At 40.8% G+C, this 19,089-nt stretch overlaps 1 pseudogene; it reads left to right on the forward strand.

Moving 5' to 3' along the window:
* The first annotated feature begins 266 nt into the window (after positions 1-266).
* LOC125917132 (ADP-ribose pyrophosphatase, mitochondrial-like) lies at positions 267-1,365 on the forward strand (annotated as a pseudogene).
* Positions 1,366-19,089: the final 17,724 nt, after the last annotated feature.

A 19,089-nucleotide genomic window follows, 5' to 3' on the forward strand; every position in this document is an offset into this window, starting at 1 on the left:
TGGTAAGCAAGAAAGCACTTTTATGGTTCTTGTATGCTAATTTTGCCACAGGTGTTCTGACATTGGTTGTTCTCAACCCCAGACTTTGCATTTGGAAGCCCTTCCAGATGTTGAAATCTTTCGGTGTAAAATGAGAAGGCATGCGCGGCCTGGAAGGGGTGGTGGGGCACCCGCCGTGGCCCCGCTTCACCGTTGGCTCCACGCGCGGTCCCAGCACCCCACTGAGTGCCTCGGACACCCCTCACCCCCAGGCCGTGGGACGGTGGATGGCCGGACACAGCTGGGCAAAGGCATTAGCGGCGGTGTCTCTTTCCTTGACCTTGGCCTCTGCAGCCGTCAGGCTCAGCAGCTGCCCCAATGTCTCCCCAGTTGGAGCCCGTTTTCCTCACTTGGGTTTCCTCCAGGCTTCAGCATGTCAGATTCGAATGGCGCAGCTGAGCATCCCCACAAGAAGGCCAGGACATCTCAGTACCCTGGCTCTAAAGTGGAGCAAAGCCAGGTCCCCAACGAGAAAGTGCCTGGCCGGTCGAATGGCCAGAGTACAAACCTGTTGAGGACACTGCTGGCTCTGTCTTGGCCCAGCCCATGTGGGCAGACCCTGCAGTGGGGGAAAGGAACTTCTTTCCTAAACTCAACGAAAGGGATGGGCATGTTGAAAGAAGGAGCCAGAATGGCTTGTATGAGCTTGAAAATGGCACACCCAGAAATCCTGCAGGTCAGACAGGGCTTGGTTGGCAGAGGGCTTTTAAGGCCGTGGGTCCCAAATCGTGCCGCAGACCCCATCTCAACCAGGTGGAAAAAGGATAGCACGGGAAATAAAGTTACCCATCCTGTTTCTGAGAGAAGCATCCTGCAATTTGTAGCCATCAAAAGGAAGGACTGTGGAGAATGGGCCATCTCAGGGGGAATGGTGGAGCCGGGAGAGAAAATTAGTACCACGCTGAAGAGAGAATTTGGTGAGGAAGCCATGAGCTCCTTACAGAAATCCAGAGCAGAAACACAGGAGTTGAAGAAACAACTTCACAAACTATTCAGCCAGGAACACTTTGTAGTCTATAAAGGCTACCTGGTTGATCCTGAAACACATAATGCGTGGATGCAGACGGAAGCTGTGAACTACCATGATGAAACGGGTGAGGCGATGGACGAGCTTCCTCTGGAAGCCGGTGATGATGCCAAGAAAGTGAAGTGGGTGGACGTCACTGATCAACTCAGGCTTTGTGCCAGACATTCCCAGTTCATTCAATTTGTGGCTGAGAAACGAGGTGCCCACTGGAATGAGGGCACGTGTCCCAGGTGCCGTGAATACCGACTTGGAGTCTCATGAAAGGCGGGGGCCTCCAAATGGACCTGGGGGATGAGAACTCCCACTGAACAGGACAGGGAGGGATCTTCTTCTGGTGATTACTTACAAAACTGTTCACAGTATGAGGGCTTTGTGTCAGGTAATAGTATCAAACACAGGAGATCAGGACCACAGACTTATGGGTTTTCCAGTCAGAAGAAGAGGAATATAGTCACCTGTTGTATGCGTTGTATACATGACTCTTAACCACATGATTCAACCAGTGCTCTTGGGAGAATTGTAGATGGTACAAAGATAACTTCTCACCAACCATAACCTCTGCTTTTCAGCTAGCTTGCATTTGTCACTCCTTTTTTTTCTCCTGATGTGTTAGATTGTGGTCTGATCTAATGCATAACCTGATATTTTGCATAACGTTTGTTTTTCAAATTGAGCTTTATGTGGTTTCCTATTCATTGTTTTCAAGAACGAAAGCTCTCTGGTTATCCGTGTGTTTAGGATCTTTCATTTTGTGGGAAAGCTTCCTTCTTTATTTTATTCAAAAGGATCAAGTACTTACAAACCAGAAAAATAAAATGCAGTGACAAAATGAGCTTACTATCTAGCCCTCTGGTTATCAGAACTATTTCTGAACAGAATGGACGAAGCTCAGGACATTTGTTTCCTCTCATCTTAGAAGACCCTGTAAATGTGAATTCCTGTTGCAAAGAAGTCTTTGTCAGGAGATGTATGTAATCCCAGCCTAATAAAAATACAAATCATGCTTAACTTTTCTCAGTTGAAAATATATATGTATATGTATATGTATATGTATATGTATATACACATATATACATACATACACACACACACACACACACACATATATATATATATATATATATATATATATACACACACACACACACACAGAGAGAGAGAAGGTTTTTAATAGTTTGCAAACCCAGAGATACTCCCCTGACAATCAAGAATGAGGGGATTCCAGGGTTGCCTGTGTGGCTCAGTCGGTTGAGCATCTGACTTGATTTTTGGCTCAGGTCATGATTTCACAGTTTGTGAGTTCGAGCCCTGTGTCGAGCTCTGCACTGACAGTGTGGAGCCGGCCTGGGATTCTCTCTCTCTGTCTCTCTCTGCCCCTTCCCCCCTCAAAAAATAATAAACAAACATTTAAAATAAGAATGAAGGGATTCCAGTAGCAACAAATAGGTCAGAAATACATTTCTTTCCTTTCTTGTCACCTAAAACAAGGCACTTAGCGTTATTCGTATATAACACAATGCACGGAAAATTAACTCAAACCACTGCAATGAGCTTTTCATGGTGGAAAAGACTATTGCAGGTACTGATAACTACATAAGGAAACACTTTGATAACAGTAGCTAACACTTCTATCCACTTACTATGTACCCACACTCTTGGAAGTGCTTAAGAGAACACCAGGGTTCTCTTATGTCACAGGCTGGGCTCCCTGGGAAGCAGTCTCTGAGTGGGAGGGAGATCATTAGCATTACAAGATGTTTCTTAGGGACAGGTGTTGGGACCAACTCCTGGGGGAGGGAGGAGAAGGAAGCAGGATTGGATAGAGTGAGACACTAAAGTTGAAGCCTGGTGAAGGCATCAGCCAACTCCACCGGCAGCTCTGGAGCTGAAAGGCCCTTCTAGCTGCCCTGAACTGGGAGTTCACGCCTTCATACCCCTGTTGACCAGCCACTGGACAATGGTTGCCCCTGGAAGGAGGTGTGACCTTAGGAGAGACAATTTCTTCAGCCAAGGCAATTGCCAAAGAGGGCTGACAGCTGAAGGCCATCTTCTGGTAACACTCCTAGTAGTTAAGAAGGAGAATCTGGGAAAGGGGAGGGGGCAGGCATTACAGGGTCTACCGCATATTGTTATCCCAGCTTTACAGATAACATAACTGAGGCACAGAGAGGTTATAGAACTTGAACCAAGTTGTACAACCACAAGTAAGTGGAGGTGGGAATAGAGCACAGACTGTGGGATCCACGGCTTACCTCCTTGGCCGCTATACCACAGTCCTTCCTGTAGTTACGCTCTCAAGAGTCCCCAGGTTCCCTGTGCACTGCTCCTCTAAAAAAGAAAAGAAATGACCATTATATCTCTTCCTAGATGCACATGTGGTCAGAGTTCCCTTTTCTAAACCTGAAGGACATGGGCAGGGTCTCTACTGTTTTTCTCTTAAAAGATGTTGTATTTACACGGGTGATGATGATTATAAAAAGGTTCACCCCCGGATGCCCAGCATCAGTTCATGTTCAGGAACAAATTTAATACATTGCTTTTCTTTGTGAATTCTATAACTGCTTGTTGATGGGACCATTTGTCCTATATTCCAGCAACTTTTTCCAGGTGAGGCATGCTCCCTGTCTATTTGAATAATTGAGGTACCTGGTTGGTCAAACATATTTTGAATGTTCCTCAACTTATTTTTTTTTTCAAAATGTAAGTTCCTAAAAGAAAATACACTTATACTTACACACACACACACACACACACACACACACACTAATCATTGCAAAAAAAAAAACTGAAATAAAGAGGGTCTAATGTCTCAAATTTAATATATCTAGACCAGAATTCTTGATTTTTTTTCCCCCAAGAAAACTATTCCTCCATCATTCTTCCCTGGTCATTGGCACCAAAATCCATGCAAAGTTGCACAAGAAAACAAGGAATTTTCCTAGATTCCTTGCTTTTCCTCACTTCTCATATCCAATCCATCTGCAAAATTTAGCTCCATCTCCAACAAATGATATCCCAAATCGTTTACTGCTTTCTGCATTCACTGACCCCCCCCCCCCCCCCCAAACCCCCCCCCCCCCCCCCCCCGACCTCCTGCAACTGCCTCCTCACAGGCCCCTCTCCTTCCCCTCTTGTCCTCTTGCGGGTCAATTTCCCCCCCCCCCCCCCAAAATTAAATGACATCTTAAAGAATGTCAGTCATATGATGTCCCTTCTCTCTCAAAACCATCTGATGGTTTCTTTTTTCACATAAACTAAAACACAAACTCCTTACCCAGGCCGACCTGTTCTGAATAATCCCTGCATTCTAGTCTGACCTGGTCATGTTCCCTCTGGGCCAGTCTAGCCTTTCTCTTCCTGCTTCATATGTGCTTCTTCCTCAAGGCCTTTGCTTTGCTTTTCCCTGCCTAGAATGTCCCTTCCATATCTGCACCAAGTGGGCCTCTTAGGTCAGTCAGGTCTCAAAGGATACGTCCTCAAAGAGAGTTTTCGGGGCCACCTAATCTAAAGTAGCCTACCCAATCCGTTTTTTTACTGCCTCACCTTGTTTTATTTTCTACGTGGTATTTAGCACCAGCTGAAATTATCTTGTATATTTCTGTCCACTTACGAGTGAGTATAGGGTTTTTTTCTCTCCTATTAACTGCTATATCACCAGTATCTAGAATAGTGTGTGGCAGGCATGTCCAACAAATTATTTGCTGCTGCTAACAGTTTTCTATATACTCTTGTCTTTAAAATACAAATGCAAATATAGATATAAATATAAATAAATATAAATGTGATCACATTACCCTTGGTCTAACTTTCTTATTTAAAAAACACTTTGTCTTGAAATAATTTTAGACTTACAAAAAAGTTGCAAAAACAGTACAGAGTTCTTGTATAATCCTTCGCCCAGGTTCTACAAATGTTGAGAACTTACCTACATAATACAGTTATTGAAACTCGAAAATTAACATTGATTTAATATTTTTTTACTATTAATTCACCTATAGATCTCATTTAAAATTTGCTAATCATCCCACTAATGTCCTTTTTCTGTTCTAGAATCCAAGGATTCCACATTTCGTTTGATTGCCATGTCTCCTTTATTTCCTCCAGACCTAGGAAAGTTCCTTGTTTTGTCTTTCATGACCTTGACAGTTTTCAAGGTGCTGACCAATTGTTTTGCTAGAATGTCCCACAATTTTGGATTATTCTAACATTTTCTTAATTTTTTAAAAATGCTTTTATTTGTTTTTGAGAGAGAGAGAGAGAGAGACAGAGTGTGAGCCAGGGAGGGGCAGAGAGAGAGGGAGACACAGCATCTGAAACAGGCTCCAGGCTCCAAGCTGTCAGCACAGAGCGGACACGGGGCTCAAACCCACAGACCATGAGATCATGACCCAAGGTGAGGTTGGACACAACCAACTGAGCCACACTGGTGCCCCTAAATTCTGTATTCTAAAATGGCGCCTGTATTCTAAAATTTTCTTTTAAATTTTTTAAATGTTTATTTATTTTTGAGAGAGAGAGAAAGAGAGAGAGAAAGAGAGAGGGGAAAAGTGTGAGCGGGGAAGGGGCCCAGAGAGGGAGACACAGAATCCGAAGCAGGCTCCAGGCTCTGAGCTATCAGCACAGAGCCCGACACGGGCTCAAACCCATGAACCTCAAGATCATGGCCTGAGCCGAAGCTGGATGCTCAACTGACTGAGCCACCCAGGTGCCCCTAAAATTTTCTTATAAACAAGTTGAGGTTGTACATTTTTGGCATGAATACTATAGATGTGATGTTTGAAAAAATGAAGATGTATTTTTCAATGTAATCACTAGCATATATTAAATAGTATGTGCTATATTTTATTTACAATGTTTTTAATTTATCATTTTATTTACAATTTTTCATGCCCAATGTGGAGCTTGAACTCATGATCCTGAGATCAAGAGTTGCATGCTCTACCAACCAAACCAGCCAGGCCCCCCAGTATATGCTATATATTGAAGTGTCACCATCGAGTTTCCAACCACCTTGTACTACTTTTAAACAACATTTTTATATTTTTATGCACATACACGTGCACATACATACACATATAATTGAATATACGTATTCTAACCCTCCAGCTCTTTCTCTGTAAGAGAAGGTATCCAGGAAGCTCTGGATTTCATTCACTATACTCTCTCTCCTCCTTCTTGAAGTTCATGAAGTGACACTTGAATGCTGTATTATACCACTTTGTCAGTTACCTATTTCTACCAAAAAAAAAAAAAAAAATCCTGCAAACTATCCCAAAACACTGGAGCCTAAGACAAAAACCATCTAGTTTATACGTTTGAAGGTTGACAATTAGGGCTGAGTTTGACAGGGTGGTGTTTTCTGGTCATGCCTGGGGCTCGCATCTGGGAATTGGGTGGCTTTTGGCTAATCTAGGATAACCTCAGATAGGATGATAAAAGAGAATCTTCTCTGCACCTCATGTCTCCCATCCTCTATCAGGCTCATCCAGATATGTTCTTATGACAATGGCAGGGGAGCCAAGATCTAATGGAAACATGGAAGGATTCTTGAGTCCCAGGCTCGGAACTGGCCCTGAGCCATTTCCCTACATCCTAATAGAAAAACCAAATCACAAGGTCAACCCAGATTTCATGTGTAGGGAAATAATTCGACCTCTTTAGTGAGAGGAAGTGGCAAGTCCCCTGTCCAAGGACATGGATACAGAGTCACGTGAAAAATTGAGACCATCTGAGCGCTCAGTGATCCCACATCTATTGTGGCTTTTTTCCTCTATCAGTTTTATTGAGATACAATTCACATACCATATAGCTCACCCATTTAGAGTATACAATTCAATGGTTCTTACGATATTCACAAGGTTGTGCAACCATCATCACAATCACTTTTCGAACATTTTCGTCACCCTTTAAAGAAACCCTGTACCTTCTCCAAGATGCTTTCTCTGACCCCCGTGCTAAGTTAAACCTTTATTCCTCTGTGTGGCCTTGTGAATACTGTTCCACTGCAGAGCCCTTTTACAATTTATTTTTGTTGGGGTCAAAGATTGTACTCTATTCATTTTTCCATTCCCAGCGTCTAGCACAGTGTCTGATTGACAGTAGGTGCTCAATAAATATCTGCCAAAGAGAATTGAAGAGACTCCCGGTTTTGCCAGTTCAACCCTGCAGTTTGCCCATTGCTGTTTCTCAAGCCTCTGGCAGAAGCCCAAAGTATTTGTTTGTACTGGCGCAACTTTCAGTCACTTTCCACACCTGAGGACGGTTGGGCAATGTTCACGTTGGTGAATCATTCCAGTTGCTCTCAGCATGCTGCTGAACATTTCTTTCTATCAGGGTCGTTATCAAATAAGATGACAAACTATCAAAAGTAAAATCATGGGGAATGACAAAGGAATAGGGCGAGGAGGTTTGTGTCATCATTGGCTGAAAGTTTGGAACACACCGTCCCCGTGTCCCTCCCGTTTCCTTTCTAATAACAACGGGTACTTTACTCTGTGCCCGGGACTGTGCCTGCATCGTCATTAATGCTTTCTTATCAGGATCAAATGAAACATTTTAAGACAGTCTTTTCCTAAGCCAAGATAGATCTATCTGTGGATGCCATAGACACCACTTCAAACCAGCAGCTTTGTGAGAGCGGAGGATGTGTTCTCCCCCTTTCTCGGCATCTACCGTGGCTCGTCTGTATTTAATAAGATCTCGAATGAAATATAAAAGCCAAAAAACATTTATCATGAACTAATTTAGCGTGAAGTAGGGAGTCAGATACAAGTAAAAGCCATTTTATTCAGCTCTGATGGGCTTTAGAATGCTAAGTTTACATATGGCAGTACACTTTCTAGGTGAGAGAATTTTTGTCTTTCGGGCCGTTCTTGAAAGATTTTGGTAGGATGTGCTTTAAAAATGGAAGATTGTCAAGGCTTTCCTCGTGGTTACATGTGCTGTGAATGTTAAAATCACAGTTCAATGTGGTAAGTTTTGCTCCCAGATTTGTCACTAACTGGCTGTAGGAACTCGGGTAAAGTTGCTTCACTTCTCCAAATTCCTTGTAGCTTATAATTCTAGAAGTGTTAAATTGACAGATATGTGCAATACTTCTATACATATGTATCAAATGTGTATGGACTTACACATTTATAAATATTATACATTTATAAAAAGCAACTTTTCCAAAACAGCAATAAGGATGTTTCTATGGGAGAAACCTGAATCCTGTTACAATAATCATTTCTTTTAAAAAATAGTTTAAGAAAATTGGTTTATTAGTGACTTATTTCTACTTAGCAATATTGCCTCAAACACATAGCTTAAGACAACACACATTTATTATGTCACAGTTTCTGTGGATCAGGAATCTGAGGACAGCTCAGCTGTTTTAGGGTTTCAAAAGGTCACAATCAAGGTGTCGGCTGGGCTGCAGTCCTATCTGAGGTCTGACTGGGGAAGGATCTGCTTCCAAGTTCGTGTAGTTGTTGGCAGTATTCGATCTGTTCCAGATTGTCGCACTGAGGGACTCAGCACTTTTCTGGCCGTTAACCAGAGGCTGCCCTCAGTTATTTGCCAGTTGGCTCTCTTCTCGGCCAGACTACACCATGATAGCTTGCTTCTTGCTTCTCCAAAGCCAACAGGAGAGAGAGTTTCCTCACAAAATGGGTGACAGTGTTACATAATACCATATACATGTACCATCACATTTGCCGTATTCCATTGGTGAGAAGCTGTATTCCATTGTTGACAAGCAAGACACAGGTCCCATCAAGGGGAAGGGGTCACACAAAGCATGAGCACCAGGAAGGTGGGATCAAGAGGACCACTGTGGAGTCTATCTGCCGCGATTGGAAAACTACAAAATGTATGTGAGCAGTAGAGTAGGGTGAAATTCTAGGAGCCACACCATCCCCAAACAAGCACACATCTAAACCTTCCAACAAGGGAAGCACTCTGCTTCTCTCCTATCCTCCATTTTGGAAAATGCTGCCATCCAATGCAAAGCCTTTAAACCCGAGAGGTATCCTTGGCTCTTGGCAATCTCTAACCAGCCCACTCCCAACCCAATCCATCAGTAAGATATCAAACACGACCCTTCTGTCTATTTCCACTATTTCCCCACCATTCAGTTACCAATGTCTTTCCCCTAAACATGGTTTGACCACACCTTTCAACTCATCTTCCAGATTCCACTCTTGCCCTTCCTTATGATCCACTCTTCATACAACAGCCAGAATGCTTTTCTTAAAACAGAAATCAGATCATGTCATTCTCCTGCTTAAAATCTTCCATTAGCTTCTTCATGAGTGTGAGTAAAGTTCAAACCCCTTTATCTGACCTATAAGACCCTCCATAAACTGACCTCTTGTTTCTCCTCTGTTCTACTATATTTCTCTTTATATATAACAGCATTGCTAATTTGTTTAATGACATAGTTCAGATCCTATAATCTAAAAATAAATAAGGTTAGTATTATTAAATCTAACATAGAATATAATGTCACTTGAACAGAATAAAATAAGTTTTAATAAAGCTAAGAATTTGAAGCTAAAAAGTTTTTGAATTGCTAAACATTATTTAGCAATTATGGCTTTATGGGTGATGTATTGCATCACATATCAAATAATTTGATCCAAAATGGATATCTTAAATTAGATGTGCTTTTGAAATAATATAAAATCCAAACTTAAACTACTAATATATATTGAAGCTAAAATAAGAGAATGTGTTTATCTACAAAGTGGTGAGGTTTTTTTTTTATTTTGGGAGGGGGTCAGGAAAAATTTATTATATATGTGGTTTATTAGTTCAGCTTAATCAAATTTGGAGTTATAAAATCATGTTAATAATAAACTCTAAAAATATAATTACACATTCATACAAGTTAGTTTTCTTACATTTCTTATTAGTTAAAGCCAAGAAAATTCACTTTCTAATTATGTGGGTCTGGATGATTCATTTATCGTTGACTACCCAAGCCACCTGGGTGTGTTCACCCAGATTAATTAAATCTGAATCCTGCAGCTCGGTAGCTGAGTGAACTTGTTCAGTACATTCAAACTTTCTGAGCCTCAGTTTGCTCATAAGCAAACAGGGATAGCAATATATACTTGTCAGAGTTATTTTAAGGATTAAATGAGGCAACATATTTATCGGCACACTTTAGGGACTCTGTATATGTTGTTCTCTCTTTTCCATCGTTGCTTGGCTGATCAATCTGAAAGTACCATAAATTGATCTATTTTCTATTTCTATTCCCCTTATGTTAGACCTGGGTTCGACTTGGGCAGAAGAAAAGAATTAGAAAAGCATCATAAAGGCAGAATAATTGAGGAGCGGCTGACATAGAGAAAGAATGAGGCGGAAGTCACACAGGAGTCTAAGATTTCAACTGGACGTGGGAAGTTACCCAGGAATGCTGAAGAAATTTGCATTTATTTGTGGATAAGCAAATCACAGACCATGACATGACACTTTGGTAAATATTATTTACATATTGAATCATCGATACCACTGTATCCCTCTCCTGCATCTTGAGTATAATGGGTGTTAATTTGAAATAGAAAATCTGTGTGGTTTGTTCAGGGTATTTTAGAAAAATTGTCAAGTATTCAATGTAATGTGAATTTGTTACTTCTATTTCTCACCAGAAGTAGTTGTTTTATCAGATGAGTATTATTTCATTATTATTTCATTTCCAGAGCAACAGGGCCTTTTGAATTTTTCAGATTTCTTTTGGGAGAAAAGACATTGCAGTTACTTGCAATTTAATGAAGAAAATTCTTTTATGGCTTCTCACTTTGGGATGCTGTTAGATTGTGTTGGCATGGTGTAAGGAGAATCTTATGAGTTCTACAAACTCTTGGTGGTTTTAACTTTGTCTTAGATTCTAAAATATCACTGTATAATTTTTAGCAGGGAGAGGCACTGTTTCATTACCTAGCCTGATTTGCTTGATAACCTACCACAACAAACTCAACAAAAACTCTGTCACTTTTCTTTTTTAACCCTGAAACCAATAGTTTATTCCTTGGTTGTGCAATAATGGAAGATATATATTGATCTCTGCCCAGTTTCTGGCACAGAGCTCCTAAAACCCTTATAATTTCCTAAGTGAAAAGAATACTATGAGCATCTTTTGTTCTAATGAAGTGACCTTGGGTGGGGTCCTGGATGGGTCCTGGATGGCGCCTGGTCACCGGAAAGACAAAACCATAATTAGAAGCTAGGAATTTTCAGCTCCACCCCCTCATCGTTCAGAAAGGAAAGAAGGGCTGGGAGTGGAGTTAATAATTGATCACACCTATGTGAGGAAGCCTCCATAAGTTCCCAATAGTATGGGGTCTGGGGAGCTTCCAGGTGGGTGAACATGTACACATCAAGAGGGTGACATACCTTAACTCCACGGGGACAGAAGCTCCTGTGCTCAATTCGCTCCCAGACTTCTCTTTATGTATCTCTTCATCTGGCTGTTCATCTGTATCCTTTATCATATCCTTTCATAAACCAATAAACATAAGTAAGTGTTTCCCTCAGTTCTCTGAGCCACTCTGGCAAATTAATTGAACCCAAAGAGGGGTTTTTTGGAACCTCCAATCTATAGGCAGTTGGTCAGAAACAAGGTGATAACCTGGGCTTGTGACTGGAGTCCGGAGTGGGGGATAGGACTGGGTGTGAGAGGTAGGTGGGACAGTCTTGTGGGACTGAGCCCTTAAGCTGTGGGATCTGAGCTGTTTGCTGATAGATAGTGTCAGAATTGAGTTAAATTGTAGGAGACCGGGCTGGTGTTGGAGAGACTTGCTTGGAGTGGGGGAAAACCACATATTTGGTGACCACAAATGAATTGTTTTGTGTGAGTAGTAAAGGAGAGTCAAAGGGAAGACTCACAGCAGGGAAGAAAGGGTTTCTTTCCCTGCAACAGAGGTAGACTGAACTGAAATTTTCAGTACACAACGACCCTCAAATTCTCTTTCCTTTGACTTTATTGACAGGTAGGGTGACCAGCTGTCTCAGCTTGCTCAGGACTGTCCTGATTTTAGCACTGAAACTTCCATGTCCTCGGAAGACTCTCAGCCTCGGACAAACCAGGATAGTTGGTTACTCTATCAGGTTTGTTAGGCAAAAATGTTTATTGTGGACCCACTATGTGCTAGGTATTACAGTTACGGTGTTGAGCAAAACACATACTGTCCCTGCCCTCATGCAACTTAGAAATCTGCAACTAGTCCATCCATATCTCATGGTAATACAGTTAGGATGATTAAGCAGACAGGGTTAGACTGGGCTTTGATCGTGGCGATTATTATTTTTTCGAATTTAATTTTCCAGTTGGTTACCACTGTTCTGTAGGAAAGTCCTATTGATTTCTGGGTATTCGTTTTGTATTCTTCCACTATGCTTAAATCTCTTAAACTTGTAATATTTTTTACATGTGCTTGAATTTTCTCTATTACACAATCGTATTGTCTGTGAATGACAATTTGTTTTCTTTCTTCCTAATTCTTTCATATCTTATTTTCTTACTTTATTACACTGATTAGGACTTTCAGAATGTTATTGAATAGAAGCAGTGATAGTAAACATCCTAATCTTCTCACTTTAAAAGGAAAATTCTACATTTTATCATTAACTGTGATATTAGGTGTGTTTTTAAGAAGACAATCATTATAAAATTTCCTTCTGTTCCTATTTGCTAAAAGTTTTATTAGAAATCACTGTTGAATTTTATTGAGCATTTTTTCTGCATCTATTAAGACAACTAGAAACATTTTCTCTTTGTTCTGTTGATAGGATGATTTAAGCGGCAAATCCCATATATTCTTGAGATAACCCACGTTGTCCATGATTCTATGTTTACACATGGCACATGATTTGTTAATATGTTATGTAGGGCTTTGCATTTGTAAGGTATAATATGAATCTAAATTATTCTATCTGATACTGTCATTTTCTGGTAAGTTCTTGTGTATCAATTAGTTTTTGCTGCGTAAAAGAAAGAAACAAAAAAACACTTCAAAACTTAGTTGCTTGAAATACAAACATTTATTATTCTGAATGATTCTAGGTCAGCTATGGGTGGTTTTTCTGATCAGAGCTCAGTCAAGTGGCAGCTTGGCTGGGGCTGGATGATCTGAGATAGCAACAAACATGTCTGGTGCTTGGTGGGATGATTGATTTAGGAAGCCTTGGTTGACAAGGCTTGTCTCTGCTCCATATGGTCTTGAACCCTCTAAGAGCCTGGCTGAAATTGTAATCTTTTCACATGGTAGTTTCAGGGTTTCTAAGAGCTGCAAGGAAAAAAAAGCCCAAATATGCAAACATTTTCCAAGTCTCTGTCTGTGTCCCATTGGCCAAAGCAAGTTACATGGCCAAGTCTAAAGACACATGAGAGGATAACACAAAGGTTGGGAACTATGGTGGCCCTTTTAACATCTTGACTCTTCCCTAACTCTGAGACGGTTCTAGGGCTTCCAAGGCCAAGAACCAAGAATTTCTTACAATCACTTTCCATCACTCTATAGCCTTGTGAACAGACAAAACCAAGACCTCCTTAAGCAGCAACTGATGTGGAGAGTGGCATAAAAGTAATATTAAAGATATGCAGATAGCAGCTCATAAAACAATACACGTACTGTAGTGCTTAGCATTTGTCCCTCCTTTCTTTCAAGTGCCTATCGGGTATCTATTATGTCTCAGGCATCGTGCTAGGAGTTGGGATAGAATGAACCCCCATAGCTAAGAGGTCGGCAAACAAAGGGACAGAGAACTATCAGACTACAAAAAACTCTTGAGGAAAGCCAGGGGTGGACACATAGAAGAGGGTGAAGCATCTGTGTGAGGAGCAGCATGATCGGTAAGAATTTTAAAATCTTGTTATTTTGGCGTTATCTATAAGAAATGTGCACGTACACAATTGGACATACAAGATGTTAGCTGTAGAATTGCTTGAAAAAAAGAAAAGATTCGAATAATATACCTACATATGGGTATATAAATGATTATACAAGTTATCATGCATTCATATTATGGGATACCAAGAATACCATGAAGAGAAAAATGTAGGGTTACATGAACCGACATGGTACAACAGTAATATATTATTATTGGTAAGAATTCAGTTGTAAAATAATATGCATAGTATAATGTTATTTTGTTAAAAATCTGCATGTGAACAATAGTGTGTGTGAGCACGTGCGTGTGCATGTGAAAACAGAAAAGACACCAGATTTGAAATGATAACCATCTCTGAGAAATGAGATCAGTGGGAGGGTACAATGGGGACATTTTTTACTTTATATATATTTTGTGTACAATTTTAATTTTTGAAGAAGAACATGTATTACTCCGATAATGAAAAAGTCTTGCTGGAAAAGCATTAACAAGAGGATTGAGGATTGGTGTGGGGGCCTAATCTGAATGCTAACCTCAGAAATGCTGTAAATAGCCAGGCAGTCCCTCAAGACCCCCATTTGCATGGGGGACGCTGTTCCTGGGATAAATGCTGAAGGGACTTTGAAGCTGTCAGATTTTAGAATACCTTGGCCATGTAGCTCAACAGACAGGAGATAAAGAGCTTCCCAACCTCTGGGATCAGCATGCCTCCGGGAAGGTGAAATATTTATGGTGAGGAGAAAAAAAATCATACGTATCAGTGCTCAACACACGGATGGTGTGCCTCTGAAGTCGTATCTCCCACCTCCCCCCTGCTTTGCAGGGCTTTCACCAAACCCCTCTCCTGACGGGGCTAAGGAAGAGACAGGCCATCCTAAGAGCTTGAAAATAACTAATCAACCTTTCTGAGACCTCAAAGACTGGGTAAAAGTATTGTCCCAGCTTCTAGAACTTTTCTTCAGTGATGACAATGAGGGCAGGAGAGCCCAGCACCAAAGGCACTGGAAGTCAAGGCCACAGTGTTGCGGTGGAGTGGGGTTCCAGACACGTGTTAGAAGAAGCAGTGAAGACTGACCACAGTTGAAGAACCCACCAGAAAGGAATACACCGGGAAGTACAGGGTGTTGGATATGATCTCTCGAAGCGGGTGGATGCAAATGCCCTTGCACTTATAACCCTAGCCTCACAGATGCCAAGACTGGTGTAGCTCAGGGATACAAGGGCTGCACCATGTGGGTGAAGGAGAACCCTAAGGCAGAGTTGCCTTCAATAATGCAGCTATGGTAACGGGAGTCCTGCTGCCCTCCCAACACACTTGGTTAGTGCCCGTTGGAGTTAACTCCTGTCAGCCTCTGTCTCCCCAATTAGGCTGGACTCCTGGGAGTTCAGAAATCATGGTGTGTCTAGTATTTTATATTGTCTTTCATATTTCTATCCCACAGCACTCATTTTATTGTACGCTCTGGACGCATGTTTATTAAATTGAATGATGAGTCTGAGCTGACAGTTTACAATAAGAAGGGAAGCTACACAATTAGACCAAATAATAATAGCCAGGGACTTACCCTCAAGACGGATTTATAGAAATAAAGAGTCTGGGGCAAAGAAAAAAAAATTTTTTTTTAAGCTAGCCTTTAAATCCACAAGGAAAGGAATACATTGTATTTTGTCCTGAGTGGTGGTCAGGAATAGCTACAGAAAGTAGCTGTGGGGGAACTGTTACATAATAGTGACAACATGATTGAATTCGGAATCTAGAGGGAGAGGAAAGGAAGAAAAAAATCCATCAAGATGCTTGATTTTAAAAGGGAAATAAAACCAAATTGCTACATTGAAATAAATACCTGTAGTTCATTTAAAAAAATAATACAAAGACTTTAAAAATACCTTCTTGAGAAATGAATGTCACCAATTTTGCAAATTAGCTGTTGGAGGAAAAATCATATGTTGTTCACCAGAGCAGTAAACGAAATCGCTGGCGGTAAGAGGGTTTCGTGGGAGAAGGGAAACATTCCACAAATGACAGAAACAGGAAAGCCTATAACTTCTGTCAGATCAAACTCATATCAGAAATTAGGCAGAAATTCAAGGATCATATAGAATAGGGAATACCATTTTAATATGAGCCATCTCTGAGTGGCTAGGATTCTACGGGATGAGTCCCTCAAGCTGCAAGATCAAGGAATACTGAATCAAGCAGGAACTGTTTGGGGAAATGATTCTGTAAAGAGAAATCATGCCTGAAAAATGCCCCAGGAATCCTCGAGGGGCTACATACGTCTACAGCAAAGGAAACATATGGATGTGGTTGATATTGACTATTATCAGCCCCATACCACAGTCAGTCCCATTGTTGAAACCTTGTGAAACTGAGGGCAACGTTTACTCAAGGGCAGAGAGTTGTTTGGTGACAGAAAGCACATAAAGCAAAATGGGTACCTTTTAGGGGTAGTAAGTACAGAGGGAACTCCTACTCAATATCTTTATGAATGATCTGGAAAGGCAAATCTTCCAAATTTTCAAAGAGCACTAAGCTCCTCGGAGAAGTGAAATATAGGATGTTCTTCGATCTTGCCATGTGAGCACCATAAATGCCACCATTAACACCAACTGGGAGCCTCAGTGTAGGCAAGGGTCAGATAAGACGCGTGGATAAAAAATAATCCAGTTTATATTTTGAAGATGCTGGGCTTATACCTTAAAGATGTAACTCCCTGTTAGTCATGTTGGTAAGTTGTGATCAAAGAAGAAAACCTACAGGTTGAGTTATCCCGGACCAGCAGTTCTCAAACCTTTTGGTCCCAAGACCAAAAGGTTAAAATCTGAGGATTTTGGGGGCACCTGGGTGGCTCAGTTCGTTAAGCATCTGACTCTTGATTTCAGCTCAGGTCATGAGCTCACGGTTTGTGAGATCAAACCCCACGTGGGGATCAGCACTGACAGAGTGAGTGGAGCATGCTTGGGATTCTCTCTCTCTCTCTCTCTCTCTGACCCTCCCCCCCCCCAAAATAAGTAAATAAACATTTAAAAATATACCATTTATAGAGGATTTCAAACAGTTATTTATTAGTTCATTTTGAAGTTACAACAGACTGGCACGTCTGGGTGGCTCCGTCTGTTAAGTGTCCAACTTCGGCTCAGGGCGTGATCTCGCGGTTCGTGAGTTCGAGCCCTGCGTTGGGCTCTTTGCTGACCACTCAGAGCCTGGAGCCTGCTTTGTATTCTGTGTCTCCCTCTCTCTCTCTCTGCCCCACCCCTGTTCTCACTCTGTCCCTCTCTCTCAAAAATGAATAAACTTAAAAAATTAAAATTACAACAAACCCATTACACATTAATATAAATAAAACAATTTCAATTAGCTACATTTTCCAAATTAAGAAACTGGTGAGAAGAATGAAATTATTTTTATATTTTTTGCAAATCTCTTTAATGTATGATTTAGGAGAAAAGAGTGGATAATTATATTTGCTTCTGCATTCAAGCTCTTGTAATACTATTTTAATTAAAGTAGATGAAGAAAATCTGGCCTCGCACAGATGAATAGTTGGAAAAGTTCTATGTTTTCATAGTCTTTTTAAGGTAATTATGGATATTGCTAAGGTAATTATGGATACCACACTAAAACTCACCCAGTGGTGGCTTTTTAGAGGTTGGTCACATTGTGGAATCTGAAACCATGTTATCTTTTCATGTTCTGTTATAGTAAAATCCATTGATTTACCCTGTGCTTTGATTTTTTTTTTTTAAATTTAAACCCCTGCATCATTTGTGTAGCATAGTGAATTATTCATTTGGAAATTGTTGATTGGCTGAATTCGGTAGATCTTTCCAATGTCGATGTTTCACTCTAGAATAGAAAACAACGCTGTTCATATTACCCTGGAACTCATCAACTTCTTTAGGCATTGAGAAGAGGTCCAGTTCGCAGTGAGCGACACGAGTTTTCTGAAATTGTCATTTTTGTTTGAAAATGCACATTTTATCATTGGCATCAAGTACTGTCAGTTCTATTTCTTTGAAGTGATGGGCTCACTTTCTTCATTTTGGAGAAGGTATCTGTCATGGCCATTGTCTGTCATTCTTTCAAGTAACATGTTGCATGAAGGAAGTGAGCATAGCACAGAATTCAATTGCATGAGTGTTTTTCCTCAAGACAATCTTCATATTTATCATGCAGACATTATTTATGTGGTTCTTATTTCGCTACACAGGATATTAAAAACATATGTTCCCAAGGGTTCAAACTTAATAAAGTTAATCATTTTTGCTCCTTCATGAAGGACATTCTTAAGTGAAATTGCCTTTTTTAAAAGTTTATTTACTTATTTTGAGAGAGACAGAGAGGGGCACAGAGAGAGGGGCAGAGAGAGAGGGGGGAGAGAGAGAGAATCCCAAGCAGGCTCCACACTGTCAGTGCAGAGCCCGATGTGGGACTCGAACCCACGAACTGTGAGATCATGCCCTGAGCCGAAATCAAGAGTCGGAAGCTCAACCAACTGAGCCACCCAGGTGCCCCATCTTTTTTTTTTTTTTTTTTTTTTTTATTGCTGCTGTATGGTGGTGAAGAATACAGTGAGCCCTGCAGCTAAGCGAACTGTGGTTTTACCTGCTGTCACTTTTGCACCCTCATTGCTAATCCGGGGAAGTATTCAACTGCATGTAAGTGCATGCAGGAATGCAAACAATTTCTCAGTATTATTATGGAAACAGTTTTTACTTTGCTCACTCCCTGAGAGTGAGAAGAGAAATTATTTTTATATTTTCAGGGATCTCAGGGTCAGTGGAGTTTGTGGACCACCCTTTGAGAACCACACTCTTAGAGGCCGATCCCTGAATACATTGTCTCACCTTAGATAGCCAAGGAAATGCTTTGTGTCATCAGCCTAATATTAGAAATTAAATACAAAGTATTTCATAAAAAATAATCAAATACCTGCTTCTCTAAAAACTTGACTCTCTGTAGCTGAAATACCTTTCTTTGCACATAAGGAATATCATTTGGAGATTAGTAACTGTAAATATTCAGCCTTGGAAGAACCACTTATCAGAGAAGAAAGACTACAATAATTAGGATCTTACTTTGGAGAGAGGGTTTGTTTAAAGTTTTAAGAGTCATGATTTATTTTGATTGGTATTTATCAAGC

This window comes from Panthera uncia, unplaced genomic scaffold (genome assembly GCF_023721935.1).
Source record: "Panthera uncia isolate 11264 unplaced genomic scaffold, Puncia_PCG_1.0 HiC_scaffold_1517, whole genome shotgun sequence".
NCBI classification, from domain to species: domain Eukaryota; kingdom Metazoa; phylum Chordata; class Mammalia; order Carnivora; family Felidae; genus Panthera; species Panthera uncia.